This window comes from Clupea harengus, chromosome 10, assembly GCF_900700415.2.
Source record: "Clupea harengus chromosome 10, Ch_v2.0.2, whole genome shotgun sequence".
Classification (NCBI taxonomy): Eukaryota; Metazoa; Chordata; class Actinopteri; order Clupeiformes; family Clupeidae; genus Clupea; species Clupea harengus.
Window position 1 is genome coordinate 27,600,005 of NC_045161.1, and position 26,650 is coordinate 27,626,654.

The 26,650-nt window shown below is 44.4% G+C and overlaps 1 protein-coding gene and 1 pseudogene across 11 annotated transcripts in view; both read left to right on the forward strand.

Moving 5' to 3' along the window:
• Positions 1–24,743, forward strand: part of LOC116222024 — a 37,351-nt pseudogene extending 12,608 nt beyond the window's left edge.
• The window catches only part of lrrc7 (leucine rich repeat containing 7), a 132,578-nt gene that overhangs the window by 46,421 nt on the left and 59,507 nt on the right, over positions 1–26,650 (forward strand). The gene's annotated exons all lie outside the window — the stretch shown is intronic.

The following is a 26,650-nucleotide window of genomic DNA, read 5'->3' on the forward strand; positions in this document are numbered from 1 at the left end:
TACTTTTTACAATAGGCTACTTATTTTTTCGATTTGACCATCAGACACATTCTCACTACAGGTTTATGATTCAACTTCAAATTATAATAATTAATTCTGTGAGGGACATATCATTAGAATAATGTAGGTTTTGTAGTGTACATTTTAGCTATTCTCATCTTTGTCTTCACATTCACTCATTCAATCTATGAAAACGCCTTTAGGCATTTCTACAATCAGCCAGATAATGAATCTGTATAACATTGTTGTACATGAAGATATAATTGATGCAACTACTCTGGAACAACCAGCAAGGCTATTAAACTCCCCATTTTCGTTTCTGTCACATTCAAGACACGCGTTTTTGTTTGGTCCTGTAGCTAGGACCATTCACCTACTTTTCCAAAATAAAAACTCCAACGGTCCACACAACAGGTCAGCTGAACTTCACGTGCCAATATGTTTGTGTGTGTTGCATGTATCGACAAATAAGTCATATCATTCTTTCCCTCTCGCGAAGCTCTTGTCCTCACAGACACTGTTTTCAACAATCAACCCGCCATTTCTTTGGCACAACAAGGTACCTCCAATATTTCATTTTGTAATAAAATGCTTAAGGAAAACAACAGAAGCAATCACAAACATGACTTAGTGCCAATAGTTACGTAGTGCTTTTCACACCACTTAGTTTTTCTTTTTCAAAATAAAAGTCCTACCCTTCTATACAACAGGTCACTCGATTTTCACATGGTCATATGTCTGTGTGTGTGGCACGCATTACCAAATACGTCATATCATTCTTTCCCTCTCCCATAGCTCTTGTCTCCATAGACACTATTTTCAACAAACAAACCGCTGTTTCTTTTTCACAGGGTACCTTTAAAACTTCACTTGTAACAACGCTTACACACACAAACACATTCACCCCCAAACACACACACAGATAATGTTTATTACGTGCTTCTGTTGTTTTGCATAAGCGTGTTATTACAGGCAAAATATTAAAGGTGCCCCCTGAAAAAGGGTACCTCCTCACAGATTAATCCAGATTAATGACTCTTACATCATCATAGGAACTCATTTGCTTTTAAAAACACTAGCCTTTATTCAAGGCTATTCGGTATAGACTGTCAATTTAATGATTGCTCACTCATTTCATTGATTTCCATGCATGGAATATACTGCTAATCACTGTATATTGCTTACATTTTCCTTACATTTTCCTAAAGGTATTATTGACAGATTTATGGTTGACTGTGATTTCATGTGATAATAAGTGTACATTCTATACCATCTTCATACAATAGTTTGTCACCCAGCAACTAGACATATGATACTAGCCTGTGTCAAACAGGTGTGATTTTATCAACAATCCTTTTCGCTCCGTATAACAGTTGAACACTGGTGACATCTAATACATATCAGTAAGCTGCTGGGAAAAGAATCACGCTGACTTTTTCTTTCGCCCTCTATATTTAACAAGTGATAGTAGATGTGCTTGACATTAGTGCAGTACAGGAGTCAATCATTTAGTATGTTGATACACGTGCCATTACTTACAAGACCTTGATCATATGAGCTGTTGTCCTTTCATTGTTTCAGGGGTAATGACTTCTGGACGTTTTTGGCTATAGAATTCTTTGACATATATTTGTTTTACTCTTTAAATGAAGTAATAGAAAACAAAACCTACTTCAGACTAGTGTATTATCACTAAGTACATTTAAAAACATCTTTTCATTAAGTGGGGTACTTTAAAGACCTTGTCATTGTAAGTGTATTTTTGTAAGTCTAAGTGCAAAAGACGACTGTGACCATTCTATACAGCTAATCTTCAAACCACCCATTTTGTCAGGGATGACGTGTCAAAAATAGTTCAGGATTCAAATAGCGCTAATTCTTTAAAATTAAGTTTTACCTTATTGCTAGCATGCAGTAAATCCTGTATGTTCTGTTTTCACCCAGATTGTATTCAGTGTAGACATCCATTACTGAAGATGTTTCATGTGGTGCACGGCATCTGGGTTGATAGTGTATTTTCTCATTAGCAAGCCTAGTCTGTTCATATTTCTCCTGACTGAAGGAGGCTAACACACAGGGCTCAGCTATAATTGGCCCTTTGGTGTTCCACAGAAGTCACCATATGCAGAAAGCACACTCAGTAGCCTTTCAGGTCGCAGTCTCCATTGCTGCGTATTTGTAAAGTACTTCAGCCTTAAACAAGTACGTTTTTTGAAATCCCAGTAATGTGGTAGTGCACCAAATTATGGCCTACTTAGTACTTACTCACACCACCTTGGGTATGGACCAGTTAACACGCTTATAAAGAATAGTGTAACAGACATGTCCATGTTTTGACTTATCCGTAGATAACTAAACAAGGTACTAAGTGTTTATGCAGTAATCGTTGCTATGTATACATATACACATGTGCTCATGGTTTAATCCAGTGCTGGCAGGTGTGGGGAACGTAATGCACTACATTGATATTTAAAACTAATGGCCAGGTTACGTCTACATGAGGGTTTACCTTTGCCTTGTGATGCACAATCACACCGGCCCGTGTTTGTGATGTAGTTAGTATTGAAATATTTTACAAACATGTTACTAACTTGGAAGGAGAGAATTCCTTGCTAATGTATATTGTATAATGTGTCTTGATGTAGACTTTTCCTTCCTTTTTCTTTATACTGGCAACCTTGGATCGCCATGTATAGTAACATTGTTTAAGTTGACTGCCTATTTTTTACATTTGGTTAGGTGCGAAAGCGAGTCTAAGAAGCTAAGTTATTGAGTTACGTGTTATAGATTAAGTCTATAAAATCAGTCGTATGATTTGTCCAGTGTTCGTCCATCTGTGCGTGAAGCATTCATGCCAAAATATGATGTGAAAGATGTGTGTTGTTGCTGACCTTGCATGTCCTCCTTCTGTGCAAGTGCCATCGCCACGTTTGGATATATGGCCAATACTCTGCCAAAGATTACACAATAGCTAGCGTGCTTTCTAATTTGACTGCAGTTGCAAACTCCAACCAGGCTCTGTAATGTAGTTTACCTCCCTCCCTACCTACCTCCATTGTTCTGCCGGTGTAACTTGTTTGCCATTTTAAGCTCAGGATTGATTCGCTCATTGATTGATTGATTTACTGACTGGTTGGCTAGATGGGCTGATTAATAGATTGCTTCTGTGTCTATATGTGTTTGTGTTTATTCATCATTATATATTTATCAATCTGAGTCTTCCTCTCCTAGTGCTGTCCCTTCGCTCTCCCCATATTATCTGTCTCATCAGCTGTGCGTAGCACACACAATATTGATCAGTACAAATGCAGGACAGATGAGAACAGGGAGGTTACTGTTCATTTGAGCCAATATAGCTTTTTTGCACAGCAGGCATTTAGCCGATCTTTCCTATATCAAGAAATGACTCTCTAACACACAGTCCACAGTCTAATTTTCTAGTGTGTTATTTAACATGACTAGGCCAAGTACGTTGTAATGTATAGGTTTTTAAATGAAAAACATGGGTGGCCTGTCGCTCAGCAGTTGTGTGTGGTGGTGTGATAGTGGTGTAGGCAGCAGCAGCAGCAGGGCTGGATTGTGACTGTGACATTGTGTTTTAGTCTTAAGAATATATCATTTTTAATGAATGCCATAGGTTGCCTGTATTTTGACAGGCCAACCTCTCGTTGTTTTTACTGTGTTGTGCGTGACGGTTTGATAGCGGTCTAGGCAGAACTAGACCGCGATCGTTCCGGTGTCGTTGACATGGATCACTCATCTGAGAGTCTCTGGGGAGGGTGCTGAAATGGAGACGATGTGAAAGGTGACAAGCCTCTCACTGGGGGGTGAACACACTGCGCTGAGGGTGTTTACACTGCACTGGGGGTGTACACGCTGCACTGGGGGGTGTACACACTGCACTGGGGGGTACACACTGCACTGTACACACTGCACTGGAGATGCACACTCTGCACTCGGGGTGTACACTAGGGCTGAACGATTAATTGCATTTGCGATTTAATCGCGATATGATAGAACGCGATTTTCTAACCGCAACGTTTGCGATTAAAAAACGTGGTATAAAAAAAAAAAAAAAAAAGTTTTTTTTTTTTTTTTTTTTTTTTTTTTTAGATGGTACATTTTGCACACAGTGTTTAAAAAGTGCATGCCTAGTGTTTATACTTAAAATGACTTTTTTTAAATTACTTAAATGCACAGTGGCAAAGTCACATATTTGTTGTTCTTGTTTCTGTAATGAGCAGTTAAATAAAAATGTAAAATGTGGGAAAGAATATGTTACACTTAGTGTGAACAGGTAGGTGGTAAAACCTGCTAGGCTCTAGGCCTGCCGCACCTCCACCGGTGCCCTTTGGGCTAGCTGCGGGGTCGTCAGCTGGGGACCACCTTTCACAGATGTTTCGCCCCTTATCCCGGAACATCTCCTGGTGGCGGGGCAGTGAACAGGGACGTCTCCCAGTCACCCCCCGCAGCTAGCCTTTCTCAGGAGTTGCTCGCTCCCCATGCCTTGTCCCGCCTCCTTAACCAAAGCCAAAAACTTGCCTTCTCTGCTTCCTCAGACAGCTCTCTGGTGGCTTTGTGTAGCTCCTTGCCCCTCAGCCCTAGCTCTTTAAGTAGGCGAGTCATTGAGCTTCCCACAAACCCCCTCGTGCCAACCTCCACTGGAAAGAGTCGTGTACTCCAACCGCTCTTCCTGCACTCCGCAACCAGGTCAGAGTACTTTGCCCTCTTCCTTTCGTGGGCTCCCTCCATCCCCTCCTCCCATGGCACCGTCAGCTCCACAAGCAGCGCAGATCTCTCCGTCCTGGCCCACAGCACCACATCTGGCCTCAGTGTGGTGCTCCAGATCTCCCCTGGGAAGTGGAGCTGCCTGCCCAAGTCCACCTCCATTCTCCATTCCACTCCTGGCAACAAAAGGGTGGATGCTGGTCTCCTTCTGACAGTGTCCCCCTTTTCCCCTTCCCTAAGGAAATGGGTCCTCTGCTGGCTCCCCGGCTGCCTCCCAGCGCTTGCCTCTTGCCTTTTCCTCTCCACTACCTCTGCCAGTTTCCTCAGCACCTGATCGTGCCGCCATCCATACCTGCCCTGGGATAGCGCGGTCTTGCAACCTGACAGAGTGTGTTGTAGGGAAGCATTGATGGTCCCACAGAGGTCACAGGCCTGCTCTGTGCCCAGCCACTGTTGGAGGTTTCGGGGGGAGGGCAGAGTGTCGTAGGTTGCCCTGATGAGGAAACTGAGTCGAGCCTGTGGCAGTTTCCAGAAGTCTGCCCAGCTCACCACCCGACCCGCAACCCCCTCCCACGTCGTCCAGCGTCCCTGCTGCCCCTGCGCCACTGCCTTGACCCTGTACTCTTCCTCTGCCATCTTTGTCACCTCCGAGACAACAAGATCCTTCCTCTCCTTCCTGCTAGCTCTGGACCACAGAATAGGCGGATCTCCCCATCCAAGGCCAGCGCGCCCCGTCTGGACTCTGCCCACCATCTCCTGGTGCTGCAACCTGCCCACTGCCTTCTGCACCTCCTCCTCGGCCCTCCACTTCCTCCCAGTCAACACCCGGGCTTCCCTCACGGTCTCATCTGTAGATCCCCACTAAATGTATCTAATATTGTGTTGGTCATATTTAAATCATTCATTACGTTTTGTTGGGGGAAAAAAGAGAATACAAAAAAAAAATCGCATATTAAATCGCAATCGCAATATTTTGGTAAAAAATCGCAATTAGATTATTTTCCCAAATCGTTCAGCCCTAGTGTACACACTGCACTGGGGGTGTTCACACTGCACTGGGGGTGTTCACACTGCACTGGGGGGGTACACACTGCCAGTTTGCTCAGCAAGTGCCTTGACTCAGTTTCCTTCAGAGGCTAATTATGTGGGAATCAGTCACATTTCCTCATTGCAGTTCAGATCCCTCTCCGACATGGATTTGCTAATATTCTTTCTTCTAATACTCCGTCCTGTGGGATGTTTTGGCTTAGCTCAGTTAATGCTCCGGCTCCTCAGGAGGGGCGTAAGTGATGAGGATATGAGCAATGAGATTTTGGAGTCCCTTCCAGACGATGGCCTTGCCAAAATGTCATCTAACAAAGGAATCATCATTGCAGTGACATTGGAGATGGGAGGAATCAGGTTTGATGTGACTTTTGTTATTTGAGCAGGCCGGTATATGAGCGTGCTGTGCAATAGATTTTAGCACAGGATTTAGTTGTTTATGGTATAGAAATATAGTATAGAAAAGCCTTTATTGTCATTGTATTTGTATACAATGAAATTTGGAGCATACAACAGAATTTGGAAGGAGAGCACGGAGCCACTGCGTCCGTAGGGGGCTTTGCAAATGATAGGTCTGTTTTTGAGTCATCCTGCGGAGTATGAAAGAAAGTGTTTGGAACCTTCTAGTCTCTTCGTTGAGTATTACTATTGAAAGTAGAAACTACTTCTCTAGAGGAAAGGTTAATGTACTTGTACCTCCATGATAATTTAAGTTGCTTTTTCAAGAAACAAAAAGAGTGTGTATTGTAACATATGTATGTATTGTAACATATGTATGTATTGTGACATATGTATGTATTGTAACATATGTATTGCAGAGCATGTAATCAGTGGCACATGATTGTTCCCCAATTGTTTCCTTGGTTTGAAGGAATTATTACAAACCTTTGCGTGTTTTCGCTCTGGAACTGCAGTTCATCTTGAGTCATCCTACAGCAGTTATATGGACTTTATGGCGCTTGTGGCATTGACGTCAAATATCAAGCACCAGCTAGCAGGAGAACAGAACAGATCCAGCTCAGATGTGGGCCAGCGCTGTGAGCGATCGCTGTTGGATTTGTCACGAGCGGGTGATTTATGGGACTCCTGAGCTCATCGGGCAGCAGCTTGAGCAGGTAGCAAGAGTGGTGAGGTTGGGGGTGCAGGGTCGTGTCCTAACCTGTGATACTTATATAGGGCACACATGGGCGATGGCCTGAATAAGGCTCAGGCAGATCCGCTTTGTCATCCTGAAAGCCTACCCTTCCATACGCAAAAGCATAAGGTGTCATTTCATGCAATGCGGTGGGTGACTAGAGTGTGCAAAATGGTCCAATTGTGGCAAAACGATAACCTTGGTTTCTCCTGTGAAATATTTTCTGCCTTTCCCTCTCTCATATCCCACAAATGCGTTAAAAGATGAGGTAATTTAGTTTTTATTGGTAACAAAATCGGTATTGGCCTAGCAGTTGTGGGATCTCAAATTGCCTGCACTAATTTTCTCCTGTCACAGTTCACTCCTCATGTCAGAATTGATGGGTATCCTTCTCTGCTATGTACCTCCACCTTTCAGCTTTCCACAAAGAACACTTCATACCTCATGGCTTAGAGTCAATCGGTGAAATACTTGGTTTAAGAATATTAAAGGTATTGCCCTGTGTACAGCCCCATACAAATGACAGTTAATGTTTCACACATATGTTTTGTGTTGATAGCATAAGCCAGACTAGGAATGACACCTTAGACCTTTGAAGCCTCTGCCGGCTCCCTGAAAGTGGATTTTGTCGGTGTGACATCTGCCTCTTCCCTGTCAACAGCTGTTGTTTGTGCAATCTTATTTCAGAAATCGGGCCATACGCCACTCTGGATGTTTTGACAAATTAAAGTGCACACACCCACACCCACACCCACACACACACACACACACACACACACACACACACACACACACACACACACACACACACACACACCCACACACACACACACACACACACACACACCCACACACACACACAGAAACAGATGTGGATGGGACACTAGACATGCCATCTCACTGGTACATGAATGAGCCAAATGTTTCTGTGTACTCTGACCAGATGTCACCTGACTTACACTTTCACTGTTGATGGAGTAAGCATTTTTATGGAGTTAGCATTGTGGTTGGTACATTTGGTTCAGATTCATAGCTTAGCACTGCGATAATGTCATTGTATGCATTGTTTTCAGATATATGGTACAGAAACTTGGAATATGGAATGTGGTTATTATCCCGTGAGATCTATTTAGCAGTAATCTTTAAATCTCAAGGTAGTGTGTGCTTCTATTAAAATGGAGAAGTCATGTGGTGCGTATTGGATTTATTCTTCAAGGGTTAGATTGTACTGCAGATGACAGGATCTGTGCTTCTAGCTGTGGGTGATACATATCCAATCATTTGCATCCTACCCCACAGCAAGCCACTGTGGCTGTCATTGTGATGTAGCCAGGAGACGGATGTAAGAGGTGGTGTTAGCCAGGCTCTCTCTCTCGTCTCTGGCAGGGGAGTGGAGCACCAGGGTGTATGAGTCTCCGGAGACAAGTGTGTGAATAAGCTAGCGGCCTGCTGTCTTTCCCGTGGCGTGTGTGTGTGTTTGTGTAGTGATGCAAGCTGTATGTGTGTGTGTGTGTATGTGGAGTGGTGGAGGTTGTGTGTGTGTGCGTGTGTGTGTTGAGGAGAGATAACCTACAGGACAGGTGTAAAGGTGTCAGGCTTGGAGACGTGCGGTGAAAGGGGGGGACGGGTCTGGTCGACTGGGCTTGGCGCGGCACGGCGCGGCGTGGGTCGGGCGCGACAGCTGCACAAAGCCCCCTGAGTGACGGGCCGGGGCGAGTGATGTGTGTATGATGGGCGCCGCTATCGCCCGCAGGGAGATGAATGGCGTGTCTACAGCAGCTGAGGGAGAGAGGCTGGACGGCCGTCACTGGAGGACTGCCAATCCACGGGGAGGCGTGTGTGTGTGTGTGTGCGTGTCTGTGTGTGTGTGTGTGTGTGTGTGTGTGTGTGTGGTGGGAGAATGGATGGGGGAGGAGGAGAAGCAGAGGCTGTCACCAAGGGTACCAGCACTGACGCCTCAACTTGAACCAGCTCACAAGGCCTGCTAGCAATGTTTTTATGATGCTGGCTTAGTTGTAGTTGCGTGTGTGTTTCGGAAAACTGCATTCAACCTTTGTTCCTCAGATAATTCTGAAACACAAGAATTCTGTGTCTCGTTCTTTCATATTGTATACACGCTTATTTGTGTGCGTTTTTATGCATGCAAGTTTTGGTGCCAGAAATGGACCTGAACATGTATTGACGAGGCTCGTTATGTTGAGAATATGTCCTGTTAAGTGCAGTAATGTTTCTGTTAATAGTGGTGTAGGAGAGCGAAGTGTGTGTCGGTGTGCTGTCAGTGTGGGTTTCATGCCACTCCTAAAAGTGTGGAATCATTTAGAGGTACATTTCATGAGGCAGAGCTTCTTTAATTGCCATTTTATGCATTGATGTCACTTCACAGCGGCAGCTGCAACTCTAAGAATATCAAAAGTCACCTCGGAAAGTGTGATGCAGGAGAATATAGAACATGCGTTTGTGTGTATGATGTTTTTTGTATTTAGTCTCAGAGAAAAAAAATATGCTTTGGAAATGTTTGCGTGAAAAGTCCCTTTGTCATTGTCCAAATGTTTCACTATATATTGGCAATTGGGGGTAATTTGGTTCAGTGAAACTAAGAAGGTCATCCCATTAAAGCAATACAGAAAAGTCATTTTTCCTGGTTTGCCTTCCACAGTTGGAATATGAAAGGAGGAAGGGAAATCAAACGAGGAGTTGAATTTCAGGCTGTTTGCAGCATCACACATCAGTCAGTCTGATACAGTGGGCCTCATGCAGGAAGAAAAACAGGAACACATTTCCTTCTATTTTTCATTTGTTGTTTGATTCCACAGTTTGTTCTTATTTTGTTAGTACCCGTTGGTTTCTGGGATGCTCCAATGAATTTCGAGTGGATGAAAGCCCTCTTACACTGATGAGAAAGAAAAAAAAACATCTCGTTTTCACAGTCCACAAATTGTGTGTCCCACGTGATAAAACTTAAGTTTTAAATTTGAGGAACATAAAAAAAAGGATGACCATCACATAAACAAATTATGATATGTTTCAGAGTAATTATAATGATTAGATTTTTAAATCTGTGTGCTAAAGAAAATACTATTGGTCCATTGATCCCAGTTAAGACTATAAAAACTCTGGCTGATATTGTGTGCGTTCAGCTTCTGAATGGCTTATATACCGTTCTTAGATGCTTTGGCCAATCCAGGCCCTCCGCAGATAAGCATGTGCCAGATTATTTGCACACGACACAACAGCTACCCGCATGTAGTGTTTAGATGGGCGTTACCTATGCTAATAATAAAGAGTGGGCCATGCGGCTCCATGATTAGGTGGGATTCATCAGTCAGCACGCCAAGGGAGGAGCAGATTGGCATGGTTAAGAACGTTTGGAGTTGAAAAATAAGGGAAAATATAAAGAGAAATTGAAGAAAATGTTGGCTTCATTTTTTCAGAGCGTACATGCATGATACCATGCTGTCCATCTTTTGGTCATTGGTCTGATATTACTTATGCAAGCACTTTCTCTTCACCCGAATGGAGGGTGAGGGGTTGCGAGATTGATTAAGACGCCTGTCACCCAGTGTTGCGGATCGCCTCGCTAGCCTGCCATGTCTAATAGTGTTGCTGCATGTTTTGCGGGTAGGAGAGGTTAACACTACCGTGGTTAGTTTTGGTCACGCAGTAGCATTCAGTGCTGCCGTTTCCTCCCAAAAATACACACACTGCCTGGAAATACTGGAATTAAGCTCATGAAAAGCATTATGACTCTACAGTGGTAACATCTTTTCCCTCTGGCTGTATGATACTGTGTATCTCCACCCCACCAACATCAAGTCTAATTCACTACATTAGTCGAAGCCTAATTGCATCTCTGAGATATAACAACATATTCGAGGTAGGCTACATTCATTATGTATGCCATTGCCTCCATGGACAACAAAGAAATTCATCTCTGCTTGCGTGCAAGATTCATCTGGTTTTGGCCCCTTTTTTTTACATATTTCCATATCCTATATATGTTTTCTATATATTTTGATATGGTTGTGTGTGTATAGTGCTTACACAAGAGGTTGTGATGTAACCTAACAATAAGACAAGCTGGGGGATGCTTGCGATGCTTTGCCCCCGTACAGCAGTGAGGGGTTCATTTGGGTTCTCCGCCTTTTCAGTCTGTGAAAGCACTTCTGGCCTTCGCAACATAACAAGCCCTTGTGTGTGTATGCATCTCTTCCTCCACAGGGTGTGTGCATTAGAGAGAGCAAGCGAACAAGCGAATGAGCGGACGAGGGAGCGACTCAGCACCCTTAGGCTTCCATTATCTCCCACGTCCGAGCCAGTGAATAAGAAGCCAGAGTTAAGTCCGTCTTAGTGGACGTCATTTTTAATCCAGCGTCCAGTCATTTTCTGCTCCCAGAGGGGGAGAGTGCAGTAAGTTAAGTTGATCGTAGGGAGGGGAAGGATAGGGTGGGGTGGGGTGGGGTGTGGGGAAAGTTGGGATGAGGGATGCGGATTGCTTCTGTTTTAATATGGGTATTGAGTTTGTTCTTTTTGTAGGCCTTTGGCTATTTTAGTGAGAGGTGCATGTGCAGAAAGTGACATAGAAAAGAAAGTAGATGGGTCAGGCAGCATCAGCTTTTGGTTCACAGTGAACGCTCTCACATGGATATGCACGAGTGCTGTCACAATTAACTGATTCATTTGAAATATTAACAACAATTAACACAGGGTTTTGTTATTATTTCTGTTAGTGCATATATGTAATGGTTAAAATATCTGGGGGCATCCTGACACTTAGTTGAATTGACAAGTTTGCAAGTTTATTGAGCACTTCAACTTACAACTAACCCAATGGGCTGCAGACCACCTTCTAACTACCGACCGGCTGACCTAGTCGTATCTTCATCTCAATCCCCGTTTCAAAATAAAAGTCCCTTCACACAACTACGTGCTGTATTTAACAAATATGCCTATCAGTCAGTTTTGATGGGATTGATGGTTTTATTGGAACAGGAGATCATCTGTGTTCAAAGTCAAAAGATGCTATTTATAGTATTTGAATATAAATATGCTTCTTTGTGTTGATTCTACATTAATTCCATGATTTTACATTCAAATATTCATTATTACAAGCTTCAAGCTTCTGAAAAAAGAAAGCATTTGATCACTGTTTGTTTTTTTTAGTCGATTGATAGCACTAATATATACTCCATATACATACATACATGCATACATACATACAAAACACAGATATAAATAGAGACATATAGATATATACTGTTTATGTAAATGCACAAACACTGTATATGCACAAAACACATCTGGAGGCAACCATGGTGATATGTAGACTAAATGAGGCTGGAAACAATTTCAGCATTAACAGCAATTGAAATAGAATTTTCTAGATGAACTCAATCACCTCCTGAAGGCAGGGCTCAAGGGAGGATTAAAAGTATTTGACTAAAAGTACAAGGACAGGGCAGAGGTTAGGAGCGTAGCGGTGTTAGCATTAGCGTAGCTGCGAGTCTAGTCCACAAAAGCCAACAAGTGTTTTCCAGCCTGTGAACTCTTGTCAAGTAGAGCTGTATTCACGTCTCACCCTATGAGACTAGCGCAGATGACACCCACCTCCCTCTGTTCTGCTCTGGTGCTTATATTGATCGGAATCCATTACACTTTTTTTTTAATCAAATTCAGCAAAATTCTCCTCACGTGTCTCTAGACGTCGGTCCAGTGTGCTCAATCAAATAAAACTCTTCCTAAATGGTCCTGGCTCTTGTCAATGGGAAACAAACAGAGTGGTTTGATATTGATAACAGACCAGGTTCACCCTTAGCATCTCGGAGTACAGCACTTCTCTCTCAGGTCACGAGATGATGTGTCTTACCACTCGTCAAACTCTGATCCTCTGTCAGTATGCAGGCTAATTATTGACATGGACAATGATGGCTTGACCTGCCATCTGTTCAGTTACTCTATCAGGGAAAGGTCCTCCATTTCTATTCAAAATGCACCATAAGGTAAATGAAGACAGCCATCATTTTGATCATTTTAAAGCATGGTGGGTCTTATTTGGGAGTATCTATGACAGGCTATTGCATTGCATCGGTAAGAGGTTTACGTGTCGGTGTTGATGAAATGTTGAAAATGCTGCTGAAAATGTTCATGCTGTAAATCACCATGTTCACTTACTCATGAAACCCATAGACATAATAGCGTGTATGCCACAGATGGCCACATTTTGAATTAATGGAGATCGCATGCATGGCATATTTTTTATCACTCGTTATTAGCAGTTCAGGTTTATAAATCACTTAATATCCCAGATGAGGTGGACCTGTATTGTAAGTGGCAGTCACTCCTGCATAAACCATTTAGCATGTTTCACGTCGGTTTTATTTCAGGCTGTTAATTTACACATCATCGTGGTACAATAAAAGCACACACCATAACTAAAACCTTTACAGATCCGAGCATAGTGATAGACCTACTATAGCAGTAATGGGCCGGACACCTTGACCTTAACACCTCCCCTCCCAACAGGTCAGAATTAAAAGGCCCCAATGCTGTTATGTTATAGTCATTGTCAACTTTCAGAAAGCTATTGAGTGCTTCCAGATTCCAGTTTGCAGAGCTGAATCTTCTTTATAGGTAATAATGCGTGAAGGGTAGCTATCTAGGGTTAGGGTTAGTGTGTGTGTGTGTGTGTGTGTGTGTGTGTGTGTGTGTGTGTGTGTGTGTGTGTGTGTGTGTGTTATCCGGACTGATGAATAGCCTCTGAATGGAACCGCGCTAGCTGTAGATATGACCTATGAACTGAAATGAAGGTGTGCTGCCAGCAGGTGATATTGCGAGTGTGGTGTTGTTGTAGGGTGTTCATTGCATTCTTTGCCTTCTGTTTGTGTTGTGCTGTGCTCGCACACGCACACACCTGCACACACACACACACACACACCCACACACAGACACGCCCACACACACACTCACACACACACACACACACACACACACACACGCCCACACACAGACACGCCCACACACACACACACACACACACACACACACACACACACACACACACACACACACGCACACACCTGCACACACACACACACACACACACACACACACACACACACACACACACACACACACACACACACACACACACATACACACACACACACACACACACACACACACACACACACACACACACACTCATACTCCATGCTGGTCACGTGTGTGACGGAGGCCGTAGTTTTCGTTTTCCTCTGAGACCCTAGGATTTATGAGAATTGCTGACTCAGCCCTTCCATTGAGAGGGTGCTGAGCATTCCAGCCGCCTAATTACACATTCTCTCAGATTGCGGGGTCCTCGGGTGGGATCCTCTCCTCCTGCCTGAGGGGCAAGGCCAGGCGCGAGGGGGGAGATGGAATGTCAGGATCAAGGCTGAGGGCGTTCAAACACGCTGTAATGACAGAAAAGATGAAAAAAAAGGTTGTGAGATGGATGGGGGTTTGAGGAGGGGGGGAGTGCTGCGGAGATGAGAAATCACAGGTTATTTGTTGAACAGATGAAATAAAGATGTAAGAACAGGAATTCAGGGTTGTTGTTATCTCTCACCATGTCTGGTTCCATCTTGGAAAGATGTTATTACAGTTTTTTCAATCGTTTTCACACTTGTCTCAATACCATGCACACATTTTCAAAACTCAGGACACTGAGGACACACACCTCAGCGCAGCAGTTAACATCAGAGCACAACAGATTACTCTGATTTTTGCAGAGAATGTATTCTGCTTTGTTTTTGTTTGCAGTAACACAAAAGTGGCAGTACAGTATTTGCATTGAAATGTGCATGTATGAAGGAAAACATTTAGATGTAGTTGTCCCACTGGCACTGCTGTATATGTAAGTCATAGGCTATCAATGAGACAAAGTGACCCAAAAATGCAACTACAACAAAGGTACTAGTACTTAGCAGTAACTTTCACTTTCACTTCCAAAGTGACTTACAAGAGCATCTTACATTGCCCAGGAACTGAACCCTCCTCAGCTACTTGTTAGATAATACTGTAACACTAACCACTGTACCACTGACAAGTGGTATCTACAGTATTTTGACACCAGCAAATCAAAAATGTTAATTCTTGGTGTCATGAAAACTACAAGGCCTTAAAATAATTGTGGAATGTGGGGATTTTAGGGGTGGATAAGATGTACTAAAGATTTTTTTCTGAAGATTGAAGGCAAAGGAGAATGTTTCTGTTCTGTAAATGTGAAGTTCATAAAAGTTTCACGCTAAATTCAGAGTGCACCACAGATCAGCATTAGGGCTGCAGGACACTTCTAGTGCTGGTCTCATGTGTTGTTGTTTCACTTACTGTACTGGAAAAGAAAAGTGCACACTTGTTTGTACTATAGTATACTACAGAAAGCATAGAGCTGTCTTGAGGCATATAGCTGAATTTCATATTTACTGTATTTGTTTTGTATTTAAATATGTAAGAGGTGTCATAGGTTTTTATTTTATTTTGCAATGCAACACTAAACTATGCAAAAATAGAGGATACAGGCAACACATAATATATGCATTTCGCAATGCTTCAAATTGTTTGTGTTTTTTAGTTAATTGTACACTGAGTGGTGACTTTTGGGTGAAGAATGGAGTGTTTTGGTGGTTGTAGTGCATTTTGCACCAAAGGTTAACTGATGTGCTGAAGTGTGTGTCTGTAAAGCCCACTGTTTGAAGAATTTTGAAAAAGTGTGCATGGTATTGAGACCAGTATGAAAATGACTGTAAAAAACCTGCAATTTTATGTTGTTTACTATAGTACAAAAAAGTGTGCAGACATTTTTCATTTCAAGTACAGTAAGTGAAACAACAATACATGAGACTACCACTAAAAGTGTCCTGCAGCCCTAATGCTGATCCGTGGTGAATTTTTTATGAACTTGACATTTACAGCACTGCAACATTCTCCCTTGCCTCAAATCTTTAGAATAAAATCTTATCAACTCCTAAAATCTTATCAACTCCTAAAATCCCCCATTTTGTGATGTTGTCATGACACCAACAACACACTTTTTTGATGTGTGCCTGTCACATCACTGTAGATTCTACTTCTGAGTGTGGTGGTATGTGTGTTCAGTGGTACAGTGGTTAGTGTTGTTGACTTGTGTCTATTTGTTGCCCTTTGTCTCACTGATAGCCCATGACTTACATATACAGCAGTAATAAACTACATCTATATTTTTCCTTCATACATGCACATTTCAATGCAAATACTGTACTGCACAACTTTTGTATAGTTGGTAACAAGGCATACCAAAACAAAGCATAAAACTCGGTGCGGTGAACCACAGGTGAATTACAGGGGTGTGTTGGAGATAGAGCCCTGGTCGGATGTGTTCTGATAGGCCCGTAGCCGTGCAGGTTCTGGGCTGAATCTGGACCAAGTCCCCAGGGCGCCTCTTCACTTATAGGTACTGTCTGTCTGCTGGAAGGACACTTTCTGCTGAGAAGGCACATTCTTTTTTTAGACGTGCCCCTCGCAAGGGCTGGGCAGATTTTCAATTGAGTTGATTTGAATGTCATTTCATTTCATCAAATGTTTCCTATATCTTCTGCTGCCATGCCCTCTGTGCGAATGTGAAATTGCCTCTTTGTGCTTTGTCATTTTGGGCCTAGTGAATATGCTGACTAGCCAACCCATGACTTTAGACAATAAATGGCTTATCTGCAGACCAGTTGATTGACTCTGATATAAGAATATGGAATCTTACATGTTGTCCCTAATATCTCCCTCCCCACATAAACATTAAAGTTAACCAGAACTGAAGCATTTTTATAATGACATACCAGTATTTAGTAACCAAGGTAACAAGGCGATGGTGGAAATAATTTTTAGTTACTTGCAAATGTGTTGGTGCAGAAATGCACAGGAAAACACTGAAATCATTTCAGTCATCATTTTCAGTGAGTTCTCCTCAGATGAGGTTGAAGGTAAAGAAAGTCATATTCTCTGGTCACCTGATCAACAATGAACATTTCAGTGCAATCTGTACAAGAACACAGTTAGCTAAGTGGATTGGACCGTAACTCTTCACTGGGTAGGATGACATTACAGCACCCAGAAAGCAGCTGAATCTAGAGCTGTTCTAGAATTCTAGAACGGTTCTGGCCTGCTTCTGGTCCATGTCTGGTGTCAGATGATGACTGGACAGTTCCCAGGTCAGCTGCTCCTTGAGTCAGGCTAAAGAAGATATAGAAGAGCCTTTTAATGAGCACGATTTGAAACACAGTGGGCCTTCATAACATTAGAGAACTTTATAGAATCCCCCTCAGCCTTAAAAGCCCAGTAATCAAAAGTAGGTCAGAGTTAAATGTGGCTGAGAAATAATGCATGAAGTTATAAATTCTAGCATGGCCTGTCTTCGCTCATAATAGTTTTATGATCTATAGGAAGACGATAAATCTTTCGTTTTTGATTCCCAGTGCTTAACCTTGTCATATGAAATCTGGCCGCCTGGCAAGGCAGGCTGTTTTAGAGGTATCCGTAACACAAGGTCATGAATTACGTATAATGACTGTAAATCTAGAAGGGAGACGTGTTTTTCATTTGGTGTGATTTAAGGCCTCTTGCAGAGGTCAAACGGTGTGAAGGATGTTTTTAAAGCATATCACAGACCGCTCTGACCTCCCATTGATTTGTGTTATCTGTTGTCACCGCAGGGAACACTTCTGGACATGTTACACGTGAAGTGTGTGTGTGTGTGTGTGTGTGTGTGTGTGCAAGCTTGCAAATGTTTGTGTGTGTATGTGTGTATGCCTGAGCACCCCGCCGTCCTCAGTCTCCACTGTCCTCAGCCTCCTCCATCTCAGCCTCCACTGTCCTCAGTCCCCACTGTCCTCAGCCTCCACTGTCCTCAGCCTCCACTGTCCTCAGTCTCCACCATCTCAGCCTCCACTGTCCTCAGTCCCCACTGTCCTCAGCCTCCACTGTCCTCAGCCTCCTCCATCTCAACCTCCACTGTCCTCAGGCTCCACCATCTCAGCCTCCACTGTCCTCAGTCTCCACCATCTCAGCCTCCACTGTCCTCAGCCTCCACTGTCCTCAGTCTCCTCCACCCTCAGCCACCTTCAGTCTCCACTGTCCTCAGCCTCCATCATCTCAGCCTCCTCCACCCTCAGCCTCCTCCATCTCAGCCTCCATCATCTCAGCCTCCACTGTCCTCAGTCTCCACTGTCCTCAGCCTCCACCATCTCAGCCTCCATCATCTCAGCCTCCTCCACCCTCAGCCTCCTCCATCCTCAGCCCGATGCCCTGGGTGTGGAGTGTGGTGCGTGTGGCACCCCGAGAATCAGTTTAGTGCACCAGGTCAGAAGGGATTACTTTAACTTGTGTAAGCCCCCGTGGAGTGGAGATTTCAGTCTGCAGCCCCTGCCTCCCTTCCGTCCTCCCTCCGTAATCCCGTCCCAGGGTTGGACTGTTATGGCTGACTGCGTCACAAGTGGAATCCTAATTAGAGGAAGTCTGATAGCGTGGCTACGCTCCCTGTGGCCTGTTCCAGGGCACTGTTGATGGACTTGGGAACTCATCACTTCTGCATGGAAATCACTGTCAGACTAATGTTGAACAGAGTTGATGATGCTTTAATACCAGCAAACTGTGCTTAACTGCGTCAGGCACATTGGCGTTTTAGAGGGCCGTGATTTAGCCTGTCAAATTCTCACACACGGAGTGTAAATTGAACGAGGAGGCTGGTTATGGCACTAATGGTTCGCTCCAGGCTTTAGTTCCTGCAGTGTTTTCTCCCCCTGTAAGACCCGGGGCTGCCTCCGGCTTCAGCTGAGCTCGCTCTCTCGGAGTCTGGTGTTAAGTGGATGCTGTTGACCAGTGACAAAAATGAGATGTTTGACCACAGTACAGAAATGTTTACATTCTGAGATAAAGAGCCATGCATCTCTTTTTGTGTGAGTGCTTCTGAGATGTTACAGATGTGTTGTGCGGGGGGGGAGGTCATGTTATCATGGAAGAAACCCACTGTGACTAATATCCCCGCAGTAACACCTAAGTCACCTGAAGCACACCTGGGCCAGAGGTGGCCCAGATCTGGTCAGTTGCTGTGTGCCTCTGAGTCACATGAGCCTCCAGTCCTTTGTGGCAGCAGATGCTGTATTAGCTATGTGCTGGGGAATCCAGATAGCACACATACTGAACAAACCAACAGCTGTCCATTAATGATGACCCGGGTACCACACATACTGCACAAACCACCAGCTGTCCATTAATGATGACCAGGGCGTTTCAGCTGATGCCTCCGCTTTGTTTCCTTGAATGCCCAATAAGTAAATCCCTGCCTCTCCCCAAACTATGTGTCAGTACATCTCTCTCTCTCTCTCTCTCTCTCTCTCTCTCTCTCTGTCTCTTTCTCATCTCTTTCCATCTCTCTCTCTTTCTCTCTCTCGCTCTCGCTCTCTGTCTCTTTTTCTCATCTCTCTCCCTCTTTTTGTTTGTCTCTTTCTCTCTCTCCCACTCTCTCTGTAGCGAGTAGCATTGACTGGAATGGGCCATAATAACGCTTGGCTAGATTACCGTTGTGGTAAACAGATTTACGGGTGCGGGCTGATGACACGGTCGTAAGCCGCACACGCTGAAGGCTGCTTATCAGGCCTGGACGCCAGGCACAGACTCGCTGTCTTGTGTCAGGCCCATTGTTGCCTAACATGGGCCTGATGACTTCTGCCTGAATAAAATGATACGCTTATTTCAGCCTGCTCCGACGAAAAGAAAAAAGCCCATCCATGTTTCCTCACAATGCGAGCAGAGACTGTGGAAAGTTGTTTCAGCCTTAGAGAGATGGGTTGGATGCTGTGGGCCAATCTATTCTTAATACTACCGACTTGGTCGATTGCGCTTAGATTGTGGTGAAATGGGCTGGTCTTTGTAGAGGAAGTGAAATATTGTGAAAGGGAGAATCATTGGGAAGCTAATCCAGAGGGACGTCATGTAACATTTGATGGCAGTGAGCAAGTTTGCCACAGAGCAGTTAAAAGCTTTGTGGTTGGACTCTTTTTAGAATCTGCCAGCATAATTAATTCATCACTTCCTACGTTTCAATTGTGCTCATAATGTAAGAATAGATTTAAAAACTATGGATTGGATTGACTCTTTTCTTATCTTCAACAAAGTGAGGACGATATAAAGATCAAATGCTGTTCAGTGGTGCAGTTGCAATGAAGACACGTTACGGTGGATGTGGTCAAAAAGGCTCTGATACCACTGTGTTATGATGGCAAACTGTGTGGTCCTCTCCATGAGGCAGAAAATAACATACAGCATGTTGAGAAGGATAAGTGTGTGTCCTTCTTTGTGAAGCGAATGTCACTAATTGAAGGCTGTTGGAAGAATTTCCTTCCAGTTGATTAGCTTGACTTTTGTATGTCTTTTCATTCATATAGAACCTCTATATTACTGTGAGGAAGGACTGAGGTCACCAAGTTGTTGGTCTAAGCTGATATTTGTTGTCAAAGTATTTTAGTGAAACTCTTTTTTTTTTTTTAGATCTTTTTGGGTCCAAACTTCGGTTGAAATCTGTCCAGTATGTAGTTAGAATGCTATAACCGGCAACTGCAAAACAGCAATGCAATGTAATCCCAACGTGCAAGAGATAGACCTGTGTCTGTTTCGCCCCAATAACTGTAAAGAAACTGTAGAAAATTAGTTTCAGTTTCAGTTTCTGCAGAAAATGACTTGTAGAAAGTGTCCCTTTAAGCACAGGGCCACCTGTATTGGGTCATGTTAGCATTGCCTCTGCAAGCATGTAGAAAGGGCGAGGCAGACAAGGATGGTATCATGTACAACATGTGCACCTTTTTAGACTGCGATCATTTGGAGACACTAATTATACGAGTATTATAATTACATGCGTGCTGAACCATATGTTACCAGGGGAACAGCCTGCGGGAGGTGGACAGGTGATGTGACCCGTAGTCCATGTCTGCAGATGAAGATCGCATGCAGTGCATACACAATGACTGTAAGGCACCAGAACGAGGACTGTAGAAACATGCTATATACTGTAGCAGAGACACTAATAAAAAGACTTAATAAACCTTAATAAACCTATGAGGACAAATACACCCACAGTACCTCTACATCTATAGTGCAAAATCTTATCCCAGCTACTAGGAACTTGTAGGTAATTCCTTCTGGGTTTATACCACTGTGTAATACATGTTTGAGAGAAATGACACTTCCTTTGCATCAGTCCATCACGGTCAAAGGCGCAGCACATCTTACCAACATAGTGGTCCTTCCATGCACGTCCTTGTTGACTGCACTGCTGTGCTCTGGTGACTGCTGCTTGTCTCAGTGTGTGTGTGTGTGAGTGTGTGTGTGTGTGTGTGTGTGTGTGTGTGTGTGTGTGTGTGTGTGTGTGTGTGTGTGTGTGTGTGTGTGTGTGTGTGTGCTACCTCACCAGTCCCCACAAGCTTTTTGAGTCCTTTTGTGCTCGACTGAAAACCACCTTGACAGTCAAACATACCGGGAACAGATTGAAATGTGTCATTGCAATCCAGACACACTTTTGCTCAGACACAAGTGGAAAATGGGGGGAATCAGTCTTCCCCCCGGCGGGTACAGAGCTAGCTGTGCAGTGAGTAAACCTCACTCAAGTGCAGGACTGCACTTGTCTACACAGTGCAGGTCACTTTGGTGCCGTGACCCAGATGGGAGTGAGGTTTAGGGGCGTGCCAGAGCTGTGCAGTGAGTAAACCCCACTCCCCGACACCTTTAGAGACGCGCTAGCAGCAGACGTTAGCACCCACGGGTTTTAGCCTCCTTGCTAGCACGCATGTCCAAGGTTGCGGGTTCAAGTTTGGGCGCAGGACTGTGCTTGTCTACACAATGCAGGTTACTTCGTCCTTGCCGTGTATAATTGTTTGTACTGTTGTAATGCCCTCACCCACGACTGTCACGGTCTCATTTTTTGTGAAGCTGATTTGAGGCAGGGGCTATGCGGCGCTCTGTCCTGGTCTGAGCCTTAGCAGGTTGCTCGGTGAACTTAGCCAGGAGCCAGAAAGTTGCAGGGTTCCGTGGACTGAGCTACCTGTTCTATTTCCTGTGCGTCTGGGCTAAAAAAAGGCCTCTCTCCTCCGCTTAGTGTCCTGGTTCTGTCTCCATTAGCGCACATGTCCCCGGGCCCCGAGCTCCACATAGCCAGCTAGGCCTCCCTCTCCTCAAGGTGACCTAAAATACCGATCACCAACACCTCCCTCCCTGCCTGCCTGCCTGCCTGCCGACAGCCGGCTACAACAACAGACTTTGCAGCAAAGTCTCTGACTCACTTCACTATTCTGTTATTTCATTCGTTAGAGGGTTCGGTTGCTGTGGTTTGTTTTGCTGTTAATGTTGGCTTTGCTTTTTAATAGAGAGAATAAACAGGGCCTTAGTTGAAAGGGAGCAGCACTGTGATAGCCCCTGCTGATGGAGTATTCTGTAAGTGTGCAAATAATTATGGAGATATTGAACTAATGAATGTTAATGAAACAGTCGCATTCAGAATGTGTTCTACTATTAGCCTGGCTCAGCGTATTCCTTATTTGGTGATGCAGAAACCATCCGTTTGCTTTACAGGATTGAGAAGCAGGTTATGATTGCATTTGTGCACGAGAACTGTGATTCAGGAGTCACATAACAGAGCTGCTGTAATTAAATGAAACAAATGCTGTTATTGATCCAACTGAAACGGAAACTAATGTCTACTAATGGCGGCGCTTGTGAAAACTCTAGAACTACAAAGCACCCCTAATGGACAGCTGACGGAGGCCAAGATCTGACCCAACAGACACGGACGTTGGTTAATGTGTTGGTTTTTAAGAGGTGAGACGTCACTCTCCTCCCCCTCCTGCCTTTAGGCCTACTCCTCTTCTCCAGGATTGCCTTCAACTGAATGGGAATTGGGCCATGGATGAAAAGCTTTTAAAAAAAAAAACACTGGTGGAAGGATTGTCCAGAAAAGAAGCAATCAGTTATAAATCCCTTGGAGAAGTGCATTACGTTGCGGAGCGTTTATTGGTAATGCTATAATATCTGCGACAGCTTTTTGACAGTCTCCTGAAGCTAAAAATGTCCCTGCAGTTTAAGAATCCATGTCAGCTCTCGTACCACAGATGGTGCGTGTGTCCTAAGCCACGCAACCTGTTCTCACCATTAAAACAGGAAACTCAAAGGTGTCAAGGACGTGGCACACACCTTCTCTCATATGTGACCATCCTCAGCACTCTCCAAATGCTACTCTATCCTGTGTGTGTGAGTGTGTGTGTGTGTGTGTGTGTGAATATGTGTCTTCTAAAACGGTGTCTATACTCACCGGTGTATGCCTAATATTCTCAGTCATCTTGCGTGGGAATGAACTGTGTGCAAGTTATAAATGACTAAATATATGCTCTGTTTTGCAACAGTTATAACATTAACACTTGTAGTGTGGTGTGGTGTGGTGTGGTGTGATGTGATGTGGTGTGGGGTGGATGAAGGCCCGGTGTGGTGTGGGGTGGTGTGGTGTGGGGTGGGGTGTGGTGTAGGGTGGTGTGGTGTGGGGTGGTGTGGTGTGGGGTAGTGTGGTGTGGTGTGGGGTAGTGTGGTGTGGTGTGGTGTGGTGTGGGGTGGTGTGGGGTGATGTGGGGTGGTGTGGTGTGGGGTGGTGTGGTGTGGTGTGGTGTGGGGTGGATGAAGGCCCGGTGTGGTGTGGTGTGGTGTGGTGTGGTGTGGTGTGGGGTGGTGTGGGGTGGTGTGGTGTGGTGTGGTGTGGTGTGGGGTGGATGAAGGCCCGGTGTGGTGTGGTGTGGTGTGGTGTGGTGTGGTGTGGGGTGGTGTAGGGTGGTGTGGTGTGGTGTGGGGTGGTGTGGGGTGGTGTGGGGTGGTGTGGGGTAGTGTGGTGTGGTGTGGGGTGGGGTGGGGTGGGGTGGATGAAGGCCCGGTGTGGTGTGGTGTGGTGTGGTGTGGTGTGGGGTGGTGTGGTGTGGTGTGGGGTGGATGAAGGCCCGGTGTGGTGTGGTGTGGTGTGGTGTGGGGTGGTGTGGGGTGGGGTGGTGTGGGGTGGGGTGATGTGGGGTGGGGTGGATGAAGGCCCGGTGTGGTGTGGTGTGGTGTGGTGTGGTGTGGTGTGGTGTGGGGTGGTGTGGTGTGGGTGTGGTGTGGTGTGGGGTGGTGTGGGGTGGTGTGGTGTGGTGTGGTGTGGTGTGGGGTGGATGAAGGCCCGGTGTGGTGTGGTGTGGTGTGGTGTGGTGTGGGGTGGATGAAGGCCCGGTGTGGTGTGGTGTGGTGTGGTGTGGTGTGGGGTGGTGTGGGGTGGTGTGGTGTGGTGTGGGGTGGGGTGGGGTGGATGAAGGCCCGGTGTGGTGTGGTGTGGTGTGGTGTGGGGTGGGGTGGATGAAGGCCCGGTGTGGTGTGGTGTGGTGTGGTGTGGGGTGGATGAAGGCCCGGTGTGGTGTGGTGTGGTGTGGTGTGGTGTGGTGTGGTGTGGTGTGGTGTGGGGTGGTGTGGTGTGGTGTGGGGTGGATGAAGGCCCGGTGTGGTGTGGTGTGGTGTGGGGTGGTGTGGGGTGGTGTAGGGTGGTGTGGTGTGGTGTGGTGTGGTGTGGGGTGATGTGGTGTGGGGTGGATGAAGGCCCGGTGTGGTGTGGTGTGGTGTGGTGTGGGGTGATGTGGTGTAGGGTGGATGAAGGCCCGGTGTGGTGTGGTGTGGTGTAGGGTGGTGTGGTGTGGGGTGGTGTGGTGTGGTGTGGTGTGGTGTGGTGTGGGGTGGATGAAGGCCCGGTGTGGTGTGCAGTGGATCAGAGCTGTCCGGATAGGCATTCACAATGGGGAGACATGACATGACATGACATGACATGACATGACATGACACAACAGAGAGAATCATGAAGGATGTAAGACAGGAGCATGGAACAGATTTCCTGCTCCTCATAAATACAAACACACCATACAATGTGTCTTATGTCTGTTTTTAATCATTATTTAGTAAAAAATGTCTCAATGTTATGATATTTTTTTTAAATGAGGGGGATGTTATCAGTCAAAGTTGAGAAAAGTGTGCCTTAGGAATACAATCAGCCTAAAGCTCCCCAGTCCAATGGCGAAGTGGGAGCCTTGTATGTGTATGTATGTATGTATGTATGTATGTATGTATGTATGTATGTATGTATGTATGTATGTATGTATGTATGTCTGTATGTATGTCTGTATGTCTGTCTGTATGTATGTATGTATATCTGTATGTATGTCTGTATGTGTGTATGTATGTGTGTATGTCTGTATGTATGTATGTATGTATGTATGTGTGTATGTATTAGGGCTGAACGATTTGGGAAAATAATCTAATTGCGATTTTTCCCCCCCAATATTGCGATTTAATATGCGTTTTTATTTTTTTTTATCCTAATTTTTTTTCCCCAACAAATCGTAATGAATGATTTAAATATGACCAACACAATATTAGATACATTTAGTGTAAAATATTATTTCCCACATTTTACATTTTTATTTAACTGCTCATTACAGAATTAAGAACAACAAATCGGTGGCTTTGCCACTGTGCATTTAAGTAATTTAAACAGTCATTGTAAGATTAAACACAAGGCATTCACTTTTTAAACACTGTTTACCATCTTTATTTTAGACCATGTTTTTAATCGCGTTCTATCATATCGTGATTAAATCGCAAATGCAATTAATCGTTCAGCCCTAGTATGTATGTGTGTATGTATGTATGTATGTATGTATGTATGTATGTATGTATGTGTGTATGTATGTATGTATGTATGTATGTAAGTATGTATGTATGTATGTATGTACAGTATGTATGTATGTATGTATGTATGTATGTATGTATGTATGTATGTATGTATGTATGTATGTATGTATGTATGTATGTGTGTATGTATGTCTCTATGGGAGATCAGGGAATTGTGTTTGAGAGCCGAGCGCGATCAGGGTAGGGTGAAGAGCACGGGAGAGTATTTCACATCAGCCAAATCCCCAACTCTTCAAACTCAGGCAGCCCCTGGGTGCTTAGCAGGTCATCTGAATGAGGCCAGCACTGTGCTTTAGAAGATGCCTTTAGAAAATGCCTTTATCTAGTGCAGACAATACCAGCCAGCCCCTCTTATATCACTGTCCTAAAAGATATTTATTTATGTGTGAACAAGTTTGAGAAGTAGATGAGATTGCTGCTTATCCCAGATCAGGCGCATGGAACTGACAGTGTGCTCTCTCTTACTGTCTTTCTTTTGGAGTACTGAAATATTATCCCAGTCATCATTGTCTTTATCGTCATCTATATGTGCATATCCTTGTGCTGTTCTGCATCTCTTGTTTGCCTGTATAATGAATGAACTCGGAGCAGAACAAGATGTTCCTTGCTGTATCCTCCCACACGCTACCCGAGATATTACCACTAAAAGCTCGATTGCAACAGGGAACTAAAAGATAAAAATCTTCCCTCTTCACAGGGGTTGGCAATTTTCCTCAAGTATCTATTATTTATTGTTTAATCTACTGCGGTCCAACCTTTTGTGTTGGACTATAACACTTCATGATGTGTGCAATATTGTGAACAAACAAAAGGCATTTATAACATGATTATGGCCCGCTTGTTCCAATAAAGTGTGACCTAAATAAGTAATAACCTTACAGCGGTACTATGAGGTCACTTTGTGACCCTATGTGAACCCCCAATCTACTGACCTGCCTTTAGAGG